This window comes from Staurois parvus, unplaced genomic scaffold (genome assembly GCF_062004578.1).
Source record: "Staurois parvus isolate SC_StPar_1 unplaced genomic scaffold, SC_StPar_1.0 ptg000393l, whole genome shotgun sequence".
In the NCBI taxonomy this organism is placed as follows: Eukaryota; Metazoa; Chordata; class Amphibia; order Anura; family Ranidae; genus Staurois; species Staurois parvus.
This window is the reverse complement of record NW_028318189.1, coordinates 1,320,027-1,331,178: the sequence shown is the minus strand read 5'-3', so window position 1 is coordinate 1,331,178 and position 11,152 is coordinate 1,320,027. Positions and strand designations below refer to the sequence as shown.

At 41.8% G+C, this 11,152-nt stretch overlaps 1 pseudogene; it reads right to left on the bottom strand.

Moving 5' to 3' along the window:
• Positions 1 to 413: 413 nt before the first annotated feature.
• On the bottom strand, positions 414 to 1,368 carry LOC149455481 (uncharacterized; annotated as a pseudogene).
• Between the last annotated feature and the right edge of the window lie 9,784 nt (positions 1,369 to 11,152).

Here is an 11,152-nt window from a genome sequence, read left to right as displayed (position 1 = left end):
ACTATGGGGGATGAATTACTATATGGGGGATGAATTACTATGGGGGATGAATTACTATATGGGGGATGAATTACTATGGGGGATGAATTACTATGGGGAATGAATTACTATATGGGGGATGAATTACTATAGGGGGGATGAATTACTATAGGGGGGATGAATTACTATATGGGGAATGAATTACTATATGGGGGATGAATTACTATGGGGGATGAATTACTATATGGGGGATGAAGTACTATAGGGGGGATGAATTACTATAGGGGGGATGAATTACTATGGGGGATGAATTACTATATGGGGGATGAATTACTATGGGGGATGAATTACTATATGGGGGATGAATTACTATGGGGGATGAATTACTATATGGGGGATGAATTACTATGGGGGATTAATTACTATGGGGATGAATTACTATATGGGGGATGAATTACTATGGGGGATGAATTACTATATGGGGGATGAATTACTATATGGGGGATGAATTACTATGCTTACTATGGGGGAATATTACTATACTTACTATGGATGACACATACACATCATTCATCTACTCTTGGTCCGGCCCCCGGGTCCAATATATGAACCCATTGCGGCCCTCAAGTCAAAAAGTTTGCCCACCCCTGGTCTAGGTCTTAGGTCTTGGGGCAGCAGGTCTGATTTTCCTTCAGTAACACAGGAATTCGGCTTTTCTAGCCTCTCTCCAGTGATTTACCATCAAAAGGGATTTTACACCAAGTTTGTTTTAACGCCATGTCGGCCACCCACGGCTTCAACCATAAGGCCCGCCTTGCCATTACGGCATGCAGCATTAATCTTGCAAAAGATCTTATTGTGTCGATAGCTGCTTTACCAATGAAGTCAGCCAAGAGCTTGAGCTCATCCAAAGCCTTTACTATGTCTTCCTTGGAAACTCCCTGCTGGATAGCCACCTCTATGTTGTCCATCCATACTCGCAAAGCATTGAAGACAGATGTCAGTGCAATCTCTGGCTTGCAGGCATTTCTGTCCATCTGATAGGCCCTCTTTAGGTCAAGATCCATTCATCTGTCTAGGGGATCTTTAAACGAGGTTGAGTCATCCATAGGCAATGTTATGTTTTTTGCTACGCGGACCACCACTGCATTCACTACCGGTGGACCATCCAACGTTCTGGAGTCTGCTTCCGAAAGTGAATATAGCTTCCATTCCCCTGCTATGACGTCCCTGATATATATATCTTTTATTGAATTTTTTCTCAATACAAAAAGAGCATCTAAAACATACAAGAATAGAAAACAGAAACTTCACCAATACATACAATTCATTTAAATCATCTTTCCCTCACCCTGCCCACCCTCCTTCCCTCCCATTACCCCAATCCATATCCGAGTTCCTGGCATCTATCCTTTCTCGTGATTATCTATCTATATCTGTATCCCTTCCATCCTAGCTCCTTCTTTCTATTGGGTACTCCATTAGAGCTCCTTCTCATACTCTTCCCCCCTATATTCCAACCAGTTCAAAATATCTTTTAGATGTTTTAAAAAATAACCAGCTACTCCACATTTTCCTACATTTTTCTATTCTATCTTCTTCAATATGACACAGCTCCTCCATCCTGTAGATATTCTCCACTCTGTTGACCCAATCATTTATTCTTGGTGGATCTGGGGCCAGCCAACATTTGGGAATCAAGCCTTTAGCCGCACTGATTAAATGATATACAGTCAGGTCCATAAATATTGGGACATCGACACAATTCTAACATTTTTGGCTCTATACACCACCACAATGGATTTGAAATGAAACGAACAAGATGTGCTTTAACTGCAGACTGTCAGCTTTAATTTGAGGGTATTTACATCCAAATCAGGTGAACGGTGTAGGAATTACAACAGTTTGCATATGTGCCTCCCACTTATTAAGGGACCAAAAGTAATGGGACAATTGGCTTCTCAGCCGTTCCATGGCCAGGTGTGTGTTATTTCCTCATTATCCCAATTACAATGAACAGATAAAAGGTCCAGAGTTCATTTCAAGTGTGCTATTTGCATTTGGAATCTGTTGCTGTCAACTCTCAAGATGAGATCCAAAGAGCTATCACTATCAGTGAAGCAAGCCATCGTTAGGCTGAAAAAACAAAACAAACCCATCAGAGAGATAGCAAAAACATTAGGCGTGGCCAAAACAACTGTTTGGAACATTCTTAAAAAGAAGGAACGCACCGGTGAGTTCAGCAACACCAAAAGACCCGGAAGACCACGGAAAACAACTGTGGTGGATGACCGAAGAATTCTTTCCCTGGTGAAGAAAACACCCTTCACAACAGTTGGCCAGATCAAGAACACTCTCCAGGAGGTAGGTGTATGTGTGTCAAAGTCAATAATCAAGAGAAGACTTCACCAGAGTGAATACAGAAGGTTCACCACAAGATGTAAACCATTGGTGAGCCTCAAAAACAGGAAGGCCAGATTAGAGTTTGCCAAACGGCATCTAAAAAAGCCTTCAAAGTTCTGGAACAACATCCTATGGACAGATGAGACCAAGATCAACTTGTACCAGAGTGATGGGAAGAGAAGAGTATGGCGAAGGAAAGGAACTGCTCATGATCCTAAGCATACCACCTCATCATTGAAGCATGGTGGTGGTACTGTCATGACGTGGGCATGTATGGCTGCCAGTGGAACTGGTTCTCTTGTATCTATTGATGATGTGACTGCTGACAAAAGCAGCAGGATGAATTCTGAAGTGTTTCGGGTAATATTATCTGCTCATATTAAGCCAAATGCTTCAGAACTCATTGGACGCCGCTTCACAGTGCAGATGGACAATGACCCAAAGCAGACTGAAAAAGCAACCAAAGAGTTTTTTAAGGGAAAAAAGTGGAATGTTATGCAATGGCCAAGTCAATCACCTGACCTGAATCCGATTGAGCATGCATTTCACTTGCTGAAGACAAAACTGAAGGGAAAATGCCCCAAGAACAAGCAGGAACTGAAGACAGTTGCAGTAGAGGCCTGGCAGAGCATCATCAGGGATGAAACCCAACGTCTGGTGATGTCTATGCGTTCCAGACTTCAGGCTGTAATTGACTGCAAAGGATTTGCAACCAAGTATTAAAAAGTGAAAGTTTGATTTATGATTATTATTCTGTCCCATTACTTTTGGTTCCTTAATAAGTGGGAGGCACATATGCAAACTGTTGTAATTCCTACACCGTTCACCTGATTTGGATGTAAATACCCTCAAATTAAAGCTGACAGTCTGCAGTTAAAGCACATCTTGTTCGTTTCATTTCAAATCCATTGTGGTGGTGTATAGAGCCAAAAATGTTAGAATTGTGTCGATGTCCCAATATTTATGGACCTGACTGTAGTATCCTGTTCTTTTGCAATTTTACTGAAGCTTCAAATGTATAAAATAAACATACCCACAGGTCTCTCTGTACAATAATCCCACATATTTCTTGAATGTATTGCAATATTCCCTTCCAGTAATCCTGTACTTTTGGACAATCCCACCATATGTGAACCATTGTTCCCTTTTCCCCACATCCTCTCCAACATAAAGGTGAAAGATCTACTTGTTTATGTGCCTTACTCGGTGTGAAATACCATCTAGTCAAACATTTATAATTAATTTCAACTGTGCTCATATTTGTCACCTCATGTGTTAATTTAAATATTGTATTCTTTTGCTGATCGTTCAGTGTTGTTCCAAGCTCCTGTTCCCATTTTTCCAAGAACTGGGGCAGATCGGTGCTCTTCATATCCATGAGAATCTTATAGATCTTAGAGGTACCCTTCTTTGGAACCAAAGTTACATTAAATGATTTTTCAAATGGATACAGATCCTTCAACATCCTCAGTGGTTGTGGGAGCATTGAGACAAAATGACCTATACCGCCATTCATCTAATGTGTAAAATTATTTTTTTTTCCTTTAATTCTAAAAAAGTGTACAATTTCCCCTTATTCAATATATCCTTCAAGTGTGCATTCTTATCTTTAATCCATTTCCCTGAAATATCCTTCCCTGAGGGAAAATATTCTGTCTCCGCCAAGGGAATCATAACTGAATTATATTCCCAACCCTTTTGCTTATATATTCTATCCCAAACACTTAAAACTTTGTCAGTGGACTAATATTCACATCTAATGTACGAAATTTATGTGGTACCCAAACCATCTTCCCTAACTGTGCCTTGCTTCCCTTCCATTTTCACCCAACCTTTCTCATGACATCCCTGATTTCATCCATCAGAGGAAAGTAGGCGATTTGTTTTTTAAGAAATGGGAAGTAGCTCTTTGATTTCCTTGCTGCGGAATCAGCTTCCTCCCAACCAATGGCAAGCTTGACTGCCTGGACATAAGGCTTAACCAGGGAAAAGCTAAAGCCTGAAGGATCTGATTAATCCGTGGAATCTTCTTCTCCAGAATGGTTAGATGGCCGGTCCGCTATTGGGTGAGAGGGTTTGCCCGAGGATGGGCCTGGTAGTAGCGCATCTTATGCCTCCTCTTGAAGAAGATGTGATGATAGCTGTGATGGATTAGCTGCTACAAGTTCTGCGAGTGAATCTTTGACCACTTTTTTTTAGTAGGTATGCAACCTGCTGGCTCTCTGCACCTCTTTCCACTGCATAATCCCTGAAGCAGTCTCTGCATATTAGCTTGCCTGGTAGAGAGGTGGCTTCACATGCCTGGCATTTTTGAGGCCTAGGGCTTGGGGAACATGAGGATCGTTGTCTCTTGGCAGCAGAACGAGCCCCAGTTGAATGATATCTGGACCTGGAAGAACGAGCTTGGCACGGGCTGCCCTCGTTGGATTCCTCATGGTACTAGATGTCCTCTTGGACCTCTTCTGGCATAAAAGGCTGAAATACATAAATGTACCAGCATAAGCCCACTCTTTTTTTTTTTTCATTCACCCAGCCAGAGGCCCTTATCTTTGACGTAGAGGAGGGTCTTGTTTGGGAGGCAAACGGCTCATTTTAAGCATTAAGAGGACAAAAAGAGCAGCTATAGCACAAGAAGAGCATTTAGATTACTGCGTCTCCCCCTCCTCACTTTTTTTTTTTTGGGGGGGGGGAGGAGACGGTAAAAGAGTGCATGGGAAAAAGGAAGAGGTGTAGAGGGAGAGAAAAAAAAAGAAAAGAGAGGACAAAAGGAAAAGCAAGAGAGAAAGGGGGAAAAAAAAGACTTACTGCCGGCGAATACTGACAATACTTCCAGGAGTTCTCAGCAAGGCCGACCTGCACCAAAGCTGCATGCTGCCACACGAAATCTCCCAGGAATAAATAGTGAAAGGGGCAGGGTAAAGGGAAATAAATTCCTCCCCCATCCTGGAAGGAAAAAAAATGGGGATTTGAGTAAGGGCAAAAATAGCCTGTTTGCTCACAGTCAAGATGGCGACCATAATGTCGAGTCGCACCGTACATGCGCAAACCTGCGGCCCTAGGCCCCTGCCAGCCAGCTTAGACTCGATGGGCATCCACATATGCGCACTACGGTCGAGAAGATGCCGGGACTTTCAAAAGGCCAGAGTTGGGACCGCACTGGCTCTAAGGGAGAAGGAAAAGGGGAGAAAAAATTAAAACGGCCAACAGAGGGGGGGAAGGAGACAAGCACCTGGGGAGAGACAGCCAGACCAAGAAAGACAGCAAAATAGAAAAACAGAGAAGAAGTGGAAGAGTGCATGGGAAGTCATGGAGAATGGACAGGTATAGCTGCTCCCTCTGTCCTAAGCCCCAGTGAACGCCATGAACCAGGTTGGCAGATACAGTGCTTCAGGATGAGCAACAACTGCTGTCCCAAAAGAACCCCAGAAGGGACTCCCTACCTTATCAGCACCTTTAGCTGCCCAACAGTAGGGACTGCAACTGGGAGAGGCTGAACCCAGGCAGAAGCTGCTCAAGGCAGAGGTAAGGGTGCCTGACTTACATTCACTGACCATAATGTATGAGCAAAAAAAGGAGAATGCTGGGGGGTTGTGTTAATCCTTTCTTTTTATATATTCACTGGTCCTGAGGGAGGAGTCTAAGGCGGAGCTTATCACAGGTATGCCGCCATAGAGGCACTAGGAAAATATACTATAAAGTTTACTCTGTCAATCTGAGTCCTCGTTATACCATACATGCATAAAAACAGATGGAAGAAACGGGTACATTTGACTTGCATAGGCTTGTTCACACCATGTGCAGAGACATGCATATTTATTATGTATTTCTCTCCAAGGACACAAAGAAAACAATAGTCTTCTATGTGTCCTGTTCACACCATAACACTAGTATTACCTGCAGATTTTTTCTGCACAGAGAGATGCAACATGAATTCTATGTAAAAATAAACAATTGTTCTTTATGTTTCCTGTTCACACCACAATGGGATGTCACATCAGTTTTTTCACACAGAAAAAAAAAACACATTGCAGATCCACACAAAAAAGGGGGGGAGCAGAGTGATGTGCTAAATCATGCACCACACGACCCCTTAATGCAGACAGCAATGGAGTGGTAAATCACTCTGGCTGCTCTGCGATTTAAGAGGTTTTTATCTGTGAATCCACCCTAACAAGAGCACTACCCTGAGCTACAGCTACACAGATGATTTTAATCTCTTGCTGCCATGGAATTTAACCAGTTGCTGGCAGTCAAATGAAAAGGCTAAAGCATAAAGGAGATTTTGATAGCTCAGCCTGGGTTTACATATATGCAGTGCGGTATATTGCATGTGATTCACACAAGAACCGCACCGCATTCCTGTGCAAATCACATGTGATTTGTGTGCGATGCGATTGGAGTCATACATTTTGTATGGCTCTATTCACACCGCACCAGCACCAGCACCAGCACCAAAAATGTGCAGGACCCTTTTTTTGGTCTGCACTAGAATCGGATAGCATGGGTATTCACAACTATGCGATCCGATTCTGCACATCGCACCATGTTTTGCGGACCGCTTTCGGGGTGTTGTTAATGTAACATACATACCTGCAGCGGTTTGCATGAACGGGGTGCGATTCTGATGCAGTGCGGAATTCGCACACAAAACACTGTGAATTCTGCACCGCATCAATGTGAACCCGGGCTTAATCTGCTAAGAAAATCGTTGGGTGTAAGGGCTGTTTCACACTGCTACACAGCGGTTTGGCCGGAGTCTGGTGTACCTACAGTTTCCAATAGACTTTCTATTATGTCAGCATTTCTGGTGTACCTACAGTTTCCAATAGACTTTCTATTATGTCAGCATTTCTGGTGTACCTACAGTTTCCAATAGACTTTCTATTAATTCAGCATTTTTGGCACATTTTCTGAAAGCGCACCCAAAGTCCTGCATGCTGCCTCTTTGGTGCACTTTCAGAAAATGAGCCAAAAATGCGAGAGGTAATAGAAAGTCTATGGGAAACCATGGGCAACCCATATGAATACTGTGAGTACACCTTGCTGGAGCCAAACCGCAACACAGCAGTGTGGAACGGCCATTACACATGATCACTGAGCAGATGAAACAAATGGATGAAGCGACATTTGTAGCATGTTAAAGCGTCTTGCAGTGATCAATTGCAAATGAATGGAGCATTGTGCAATCATACAAGACTGATTGCTACTAAATAACACTTGTATAGCTTTTTTCATAGGGAGCCATTTGTTCTACTTGTTTAGAAACTATTTACTACAGCAATTAGTTTCAGTAACAGGAATAAGCCACTAAAAATATCCTAAACAGCTGTAGCCTATGGTAACTGCCAGCAAGTGGTTAAGGCATGATTCACATGGGCATTTTGTCACACTGCGAATCCCAGTGGGAAGAATCTACTGATCCCTGCTGCAAGGATTTCAGCCCATACACTGCAATTACAGGCTGTTGGCTGCTGCAGCTAGCTTTATCAGTTTGCACAACATGTGCTTGCCTGCAGTGTGCTTCCAGCTGCTATCACTGCATGTGAACACTGGCTTTGCAAGCAAGCATGAATAGCTGTAGCCGCCAAAAGCCTGTCATTGCAGTATATAGGATCAGCGGCTGCTGCCTTCAGCATGCAACTGTCAATCCCAGGAGCGGCAAAACACCCATGTGAATGGTGCCTAAGGCTAGGTTTACACCTATGCAGGTTCTGTTTGAGCCGTTTCTGCATTGCGTTTTGCGTTGCGTTTTTGCACTTGCATTTTTGACACGTTTTTGTCGTGTTTTGGATTTTTCTTTTTGCTAGGTAGATTAAAACGCAAAATGCAGCAACAAATGCACTACATGTAGCATTTCCATTGAAGTCTATAGAACCAAAAATGCAACTTTTTGTGTTTTAAAAAAGTCCCTGACCCTTTCCAAAAAATGCATCAGGTGAAAACACGGAGATGTGAATGTGTGCCATAGGAAATCATGGTAAATGGACTATAGTGTGTTTCTGCAAAATGCTGCGGAAAACGCTTAGGTGTGAACCTAGCCTTAGGAGTAATTTTCTATTGGGAGTATCTCACCAAAAATTTTATTTTTGTTTCAGGGGATGCCTGGAATCTGACTTGCATCTTAGTGCAGATTTCTTTGAAAATCATTAAGCCAATCCCACATGCAGGATATGCTGTGGGGGGGGGGGGCGTTCTGTACACCTCCTGTGGACAGAACACCTCCAGGTAGCCATATTGTATTGCATTTTACAGACAATTACAGTGCTGCAGATTGAAAAGGAAAGATAATTTTTAATAACATTCAGTTATAATATGACTTGTGTGGCAGTTGTATTTGCTATATTAATATTTTTTTTTATTTGCTATATTTTTTTCCCATGAAAGTGAAGTTACCCTTTAATTAATTTTAACATGGAGTGCTAGGGGCTTACAATCCCATGGGGACTCTGTGTAATATTTGTGGACCTGACATTTTGCTGTCAGGCGCAGCTGTGTGAATGGACTCATAGGGGTAAATTCAATAAAGTTTACCGCATGCGATATCAAGGTCACGTGACTCATTTTTCAGAAATATAGCATGAGATATTATAAGAGTCGATTCATCGAAGTAAAATATCGAATGTGAGGTATATACCATACATTTGTTAAAATAGTGAGATAAGTACTGCAAAAAAACATGAGATAAATCATTAGTCCTCATGCACAATGGACGTTTTTACAGCTGCTTTTTTTGGCTTCTGGCATTTTGCTTCTAGAGCCAGTAAACTCCCCAGCATGTTATCCTATGTGTTTATACACACATAGACTGTAATCAGAGTTTTGGGCAGGAGTGTTTTCTGGCTGGAAAACAAAAAAATAGTGGGTTTCAAGAGGAATTTTAGCTGTAAAAATGCTGTAATGCTGATAAAAGCTGAAAAACTTGGCTATTCAATGTTTGTGAGCATTTTTGAGCCTGAAGATTTTGTGGGAGTATAATTTTGCTATAAAACGCAAACGCTGAAAAACACTAAAAAATGCTGAAAAAACGAATGCAAAAATGCTAAAAAAAGTGCCAAAACTCACATTTTTAATACAGCATTCTACAGCTACTGCTACTGGCTTTTTTGCTTTTTTATTACGTCCAGTGTGCATGAGGCCTTAGGCTAGGTTCACACCTATGCAGTTTGCATTTGATCCATTGCTGTGGTGCATTTTGCATTTTTGCACATGCATTTTTGATGCGTTTTATTTTCCTTGTTGCTAGGCAGATTAAAACGCGAAACGCATCAAAAACGTGGCAATAAGGCAGTAAAAACGCACTACATGCTTTTTGGCAGCATTTCCATTGAAGTCTATAGAACCAAAAATGCAACTTTTTGCATTTAAAAAAGTCCCTGACCCTTTCCAAAAAACGCATCAGGTGAAAACGTGGAGATGTGAATGTGTCCCATAGGAAATTATGTTAAATGGACTGTAGTGCATTTCTGCAAAATGCTGCGGAAAATGCTTAGGTGTGAAGCTAGGGTTAGTGCCAGTTTACACTACATTTGTTTCAGTGTGCTTTTTTTCTGCATCAAAAATGCATAAAAAGTAGGTTATGGGGTTGTCAATGTCATAGTTCACATCAGTGCTTGCAGTTCCAGTGCGTTCCAGTTGCAGAAAAAAAAGTAGAACAGACTACATTTTTTTCTGCACAGAACTGCACTGGAAGGAGGTAATACACATCAAAAACGCACCAGAATGCACTGCAACACACCCAAAAGCATCAAAAACGCACTGGAAAGCACAAGTCCCTATTTTAATTGAAGAAAAAGAGAGGGGAAAAAATTAACTGGAATGCATAAAAACACATCAAAAATGCAAAGGAAACGCAACCGAAATGCATTGGACTGCGTTTCTATAGTGTGGACCGTCCCTTAAGTCAATTATTTAAAAAAAAAACACACATTCGTTACTGTATTTATCACCTGGTGCTTGCTGACAGTATTTTAGAAATGTACAAAGTAACAGGAACTCTGCACTGGCCAGAAAATGAAAAGTATACAATGTATCCATGTAAAAATGTTCTCGGAGCTCAGGAATGAAAATAAATGGTAACATTTCATCACAGGGAGATCATTTTGTGACTGAACGCTCACTACAATGTTTTCATAGCTTCACAATATTGCTGTGTGCATTCTGGTGCAATGTTAACCTGCAACAAATTGTGAAAAAACACCAAAATAACTCAAAATCTAAGTGCTAAATATCGCAAAATATAAATATTTAACGCATTCGGTAAAAAAACGCATGTTTATTAGTGAATTGACTACTTAAGAAGTAAATACCGTATGAGTTATTTGAACTAAAAAATTATTGCGGTATTCATCTCTTAGCGAATTGACCCCAAAGCTTTCCATACTGCTCTGTACGGATGTGTACAAAACTATAAACTATACTAAGGGCTACTGTTAGAAACTGCTGGGCCCCCATACAGCCAACTCAAAAGGGCCCCCCCCCAAAAAAAAAACCCCCCATAGTTTTCTATGCTTCAGTTATGAATGAACACAGTGAGTGATTGGTACTAAACACTCATTGCGTTCATTCATGAAACAAAGGGGCTGGTAAATGTGATATATTTACTAGACCCCTCCCCCACTCTCCACCCTGATGGATTCTATTTTGTGCTTCCAGCTGCCAGTGATAAGGAGAGGAAAGCCGGCAGCACGGAGGGGGTGGGTGCACACAAGGGGGCCTAGGTAGCAGGGGGAAATGTATGGTGCACAGGGAGGGTGATGGGTATGGGGGGTCA